This window comes from Myotis davidii, unplaced genomic scaffold, assembly GCF_000327345.1.
Source record: "Myotis davidii unplaced genomic scaffold, ASM32734v1 scaffold83, whole genome shotgun sequence".
In the NCBI taxonomy this organism is placed as follows: Eukaryota; Metazoa; Chordata; class Mammalia; order Chiroptera; family Vespertilionidae; genus Myotis; species Myotis davidii.
The window spans coordinates 2,146,315-2,151,678 of record NW_006294121.1 but is presented as its reverse complement, the minus strand read 5'-3'; the positions used below and the strand labels follow the sequence as shown (position 1 = coordinate 2,151,678).

Genomic DNA, 5,364 nt, shown 5'->3' with positions numbered 1-5,364 from the left:
ATATATATATACCAGCTAGAGGTTCCACATTACTCAAGTATTATAAATTAAGATATCCAAACTGTGTGTGTGGTGTAGGCTCAGAGTTTTGATTTTTATAGGTGACTTTTTTTTTCCTTTCTCAAAACCCCAGGCAGATGATATGTTTATGCAGGGAGTTCAGTTCCATTCTGTCCCTCCTAAAGGCCTGGAGTCACATTTCTTTGCTTTCTGAAGATGTTAGGAAACTAGTTGCCTTGCCTAAAGGGCCCATAACTCTATCGGAAACTTCTGTGGCTTCCTTCTGGTATCAGCTCATATTTACTCCTCTGGCTGGATTTCATGGCATTCTTAGCACTCGAGGATCCATTTTCTTTCTTATCAAATTTGGTTATGTGGATAATATTTTGTTACATTGTATCTAGCATTTCTGTGTGGCAAGGGGTACATTAGGGTCGGCTCAGTGGGCTGAGAGGCCAGAAATGGTCTAGTAAATTTTCTATATACAGTAGGGCCTTGACTTACGAGTTTAATTCGTTCCGAGACCAAGCTTTTAAGGAGCTTGTTAACTCAAATTACTCTATCAACTCAATGCAAAATATCGGCGGAGAGACAGCTGGTATCTCAAAAAACTTGTTAGTCGGGACACTCGTAAGTCAAGGCCCCACTGTATTATTATTATAATTACTTTGTAATGAAGTATGACATGCTGTTCTGTCATTTGACATAGGTATACACCCCTTGTCACAAGAGAGGAAAATCCTGCAGGCCAGTTGCCATCTGGCATTGGGCTTCAAACTCAAGGAATTTAAAAATGTATATATAATCTGGGTCCTAAGCTTGAATTCCAGTGCCAGGAAGACAGCTGGTTTGCAGGAGCCCAAGAAGGATATCTTTGAACCCTACCCCTTACCACAGTTTTTGGCACCCAATAGTTGCTAAATAAATGTCTGTATTGTTGAATAAAAATTGAATTATAATTGGAGAAGATGGGAATTCTTGTCATATTCTGTATGGTGGAATAAAAGTCCTGGAATGCCTGGCTGGCATGGCTCAGTGGTTGAGCATCGTCCTGTGAACCAGGAGGTCACAGTTTGATTTCCGGTCAGGGCCCATGCCTAGATCGCGTGACCAATCCCCAATGTGGGGCATGCAGGAGTTCATTGATGTCTCTGTCTCTCTCTCTCCCTATCTGAAATCAATAAAAAAATATATATTTTTAAAAAGCCCTAGAATTAGGACAGAGAATTAAGATCAGGATGTTTTTTCAAGACCTAGAATACTTTGTAGTCTCAATAAAACATCCATCTTACGGTTCCATGGTCTTTCATGTATTCATAAAATATAGATGACAACAATGCTGTCTGAAGTTCTTAGGTGATATTTTTGTGGATGATTCATTTTTCATTAAAATATCATATACTGGTTATTTACTATGTGCAAAGTATTTTTGCTAGCTTCTATGTGGCGTAAAGTGATGACTAAGACCCAGACTCTACCCTCAACTACTTGATAGCTTAATGTTAGGGGGTGGGGACAAAATATCCATTAACTAAAGTAAAAATAACTACTCCTTATAAAATGCTTTCAATGTGCCAGACACTATACTAAGAATTTTGCATAGATTAGCTCATTTAAGCTTATTGCGTCCATTTTATCAATGAGAGAACTGAAGCACAGAAAGGTTAAGAAACATATATAAGGTCACATAGTGAGAAAGAGGCAGAGCCAGGGTTGACACCCAATCATTCTTATTCCAGAACTCAATAATTCAAATACTCTGCTGCGTGGAGGACTAAATCATCCATTATGGAAGGTATATGTTCTATAACAGATGTTCAGGCTCAGACTGAAAGCACAAAGGGAGGATTCAGGGAAAACTTTATAGAGCAATCTCTTTTTTCCCCCAGAGTCTTGATGAAGGAGTGGTACTTTGACAGATGGTGATGGATGAGAGGTGTCTAGAGGTAGGAAATTATCTGAGCAAAGACAGAGGGCAGAAGAAGGCACCTTGGGATGCTTGGGAAACTACAAATAAGCAGTCCAACGTGACTGCGTGTGGGCTGTTTGTGTGAGATAAGGCAGGAAAGCAGAGGTAGTTGGGATTTAAATTTCAGATGAAGAACTTTGGAACAGAAAGTGGGGAGGGTGTGTTGCATTTCTCTCATTGTTGGTCATAACTAAGAGTAAAACCCACGAATAAGCTCTAGAATTGATTTGGTCTATTCTGCTTGGGAGGGACAAAGGGAGAAATCTCTCTCAAAGGGGAAATTAAATGACTTTAGAGGTTATTAAATCTGCTCTGTCTTTAAAAGCAAGACTTCCTAACGGGGATTCTGGACTCATGGATGGACTTCAGGGGCCCTAGAATTTCAGGAAATTATGGGCAAATTTCGTGTTGCGTGAACATGTGTATTTCTTGTCTAGGGAGATGGTCCATAATGATGCATCACTTTCTCTAAGCATTTATTGTCAAATACTATTGCAAAGAAGAAAAAGTCAGCAGCCATTTCACTGGGGCCTTGCCTGGAGCCAGGAACTGGAGCCAATGGACTGTGTCCTGAAGCTTTGAAATTCCACAGAAGTCAAAACTGAGAGTTTGCGTTCCTCACAGACAAGCAAAACTTTCCACAGAAATATCGTCACCGTGCAGCAGCAGAAGCCTGCCTCGTGTCAGCCTCCGCCCCAGAACTGCAGGTTATCTTGGTTAGCAGAACCCACTGGAAAGGTCTCAGGTAAGACAAATCTCAGTGTGAAAGTGTCAGTAGAAACTGGGTCGCTTTTGATATTCTGTCCTTACAGGTGGACACGGGTAATAGGAAGCTGCAATTTCCCAGAAGATGAGAGTTGTCTGGAATGAATTCTACTATTGAACTTTAACCCAACCCACCAGAGTCACTCAGCAGCAAAATTGGCTTGACAGTGAGGCAACTTGTGGGCAAGGCCTGTGAGAAAGCCCTTGATTACTTCCTGTTTGTCAAGTCATTGCAGAGCTTGCCCAGCAGGCTTTGCCATCAGTGACACCAGCTGAGGTGACTGAGGGTGGGAAGGCAGAAACGCCAGTGATGAAAATGAGGTTACCAGGCAAATCCTTTGATTTGCAGAAATAGTTTTTGTTTAGTCATGTGTGGTGTGTTTGGCTTGATACTCTGATAAAAGGAAACAGAGTCCTGTGTATTAGTCAGGATCAGAACCATCTGCAGGTGTTAGAAAACAGTGGTTAACAGTAGTGGCTTAACCATGAGAGAAATGTGTGTATCTCATGTAAACCAAATCTGGATTTGAGCAATCTGGGACTGGTTTGGCAACCTCATGATCAGCAGGGACTGTGGCTCCCTCTTTAGCTTGTTCCTCCACCAAATCTATTCTTCATCTAAGATGGCTCTTCAACCTCTCCACCTGGAGGAAGGAGAAGAAGGGGAAGAAAGGAGCCCCCTTTCTTTGAGGACACTTGGTCAGAAGTCTCATGTTGCAGTTCTGTTTACATTCATTGCACGGAACACATTGGCTACAACTAGAGTTGAGGATGGTTGGAAGAACCACTGGGAAGTGTTTGTCTAGGCAGAAGCCAGATTTCTCCGCCTCCAGCATCAAGATGGGCCCATATGACCAACTTTTGCCAATGGAGTGTGAGCAGAGGCGATACAGCTCTTCTGGAAGGAGGTGGTTAAAAAACAGTCATGCTTTCTTCATCCCCTATTTTCCTATCTGCCTCTGGAAGCAAGGGACCCTGAGGCCTAGCAGATAGCAGAGCCACATGTGGAAGGAGCCTAGGACCAAAATCACCCCAGGGAAAGATGCCCACAAATATCCACAGTGGACTGCTACCTAAACAAGAAATAAATCAGCTGATTTCAAGTCCAAGGCTCTTTCTTCTACTCCAGGCTTCTTCTTAAATATCACTTTAGAAGGAATTGCCAAACTTAAATTGCCAAAAGGGGAAAACAGCCCAAGTATCAGCTTAAGTTTCTGGTATGACGGTGCTCAGCAATTAGCCTACTCTAATACAACACTAGGTTGAGAGCTCAGTTCTCACATCAGATAGAACTAAATTCAAATGCCACTTGCAGTACTTAGTAGCTGTGAGATTTCGGGTAATTTCTATTCGTCTCTGAATAATAATCTGTCTTTCCTCATTTATATAATGTGGCTTAATAATATCACATACAATATTTTTTTTTTTTGTATGAGAAACTGGCACCTAGTAAATGCTTCATACCGGTTAGTTCTTCTTATTATAATCACATATTGTTGGACTCCTCCTTTTCTATTTTAATAGAGTAGCTTTTGCTAATTTAGGGAATAATAAAAAAGTTAGGGCTCTCGAACTTTGTTCTTCTCTTGCACCCTCCAGGTGTGGGTCTCTCTGCTGATGGTCATCATGATTGTGCACAGCAGTTGTCTCCTTCTCCAGCCACTCTGTGGTAGACAGAATAATGTCCCCCAAAGGTGTCCATGTACTAATTCCTGGAGCCTATAAATATGTTACCTTATATAACAAAAGGAATTTTGCAGCTGTAAATAATTTAAGGACCTATAAATGGGGGAGATTATCATGGATTACCAAAGTGGGCACCATATAATCACAAGGGTCCTTTAAAAGATAGGATAGGGAGACAGAGAGTCAGAGAAGTAGATATGATCATGGAAAAGAAGGAGATATGATGTTGGAATAATTTGATTACTGGCTTAAAAGATAAAAAAAAAATACCACAAGCCATTGAATGTGGGCAGCCTCTAGAAGCTGGAAAAGGCAAGGGATGGATTCTCCCCTAGAGCCTTTAGAAGGTACACGTTCCTGCTAAATCCTTGATGTTAGCCCAGCAAGACATACATCTGATGATCTTACAGAATTGTACATAATAAATTTATATTATTTGTCATTAAGTTTGTGGTAATTTGTTATAGCAGCAATAGGAAGCTGATACCCACTATTCCTAACGTGCTGTGTTGCAATGTGCATGTGAAGCTTTTTACTGACGGGAGAGGGAAAAATCTCAGAAAGGAAACACAGTGCAAGAGCAAAGGCAGAGGTGTTGGCTAGCATGAACTTTCCCTTGCACCACACAAGGGAAGGTAGCTCAAGACTTAGGCTTTCACAAGGGAGATGTCATCACTCTGGAATGCTTCTCAACTCCTGGCCACGCTCTCGTTCTCTGTTTTGTGTCATAGATACTTCATTTTCCACCCCTACCACAACCCTGCCACAACCCTGCCACTGCAAGCTGTGAGCCTGCCAAATCCCACACTAGGTAAGAACATGTCTCCTATTTCCTCATTGGCAGGGCTCTGGCTTTGAACTTGAGCAATAGTGGACCCCATACCTATAGTGAGAGCCCTGGCATGTTCCTGCCCTTTCCACCCCCAGACCAGCAGCAACATAAA

The 5,364-nt window shown here is 41.8% G+C and overlaps 1 long non-coding RNA gene across 1 annotated transcript in view; it reads left to right on the top strand.

Moving 5' to 3' along the window:
- LOC107183852 overlaps positions 1-3,509 on the top strand; it is a 44,935-nt gene extending 41,426 nt beyond the window's left edge. Inside the window, exon 3 of the long non-coding RNA XR_001514658.1 lies at positions 2,407-3,509. This is a non-coding gene — a long non-coding RNA (uncharacterized LOC107183852). The remainder of the gene's footprint in view (positions 1-2,406) is intronic.
- Positions 3,510-5,364: the final 1,855 nt, after the last annotated feature.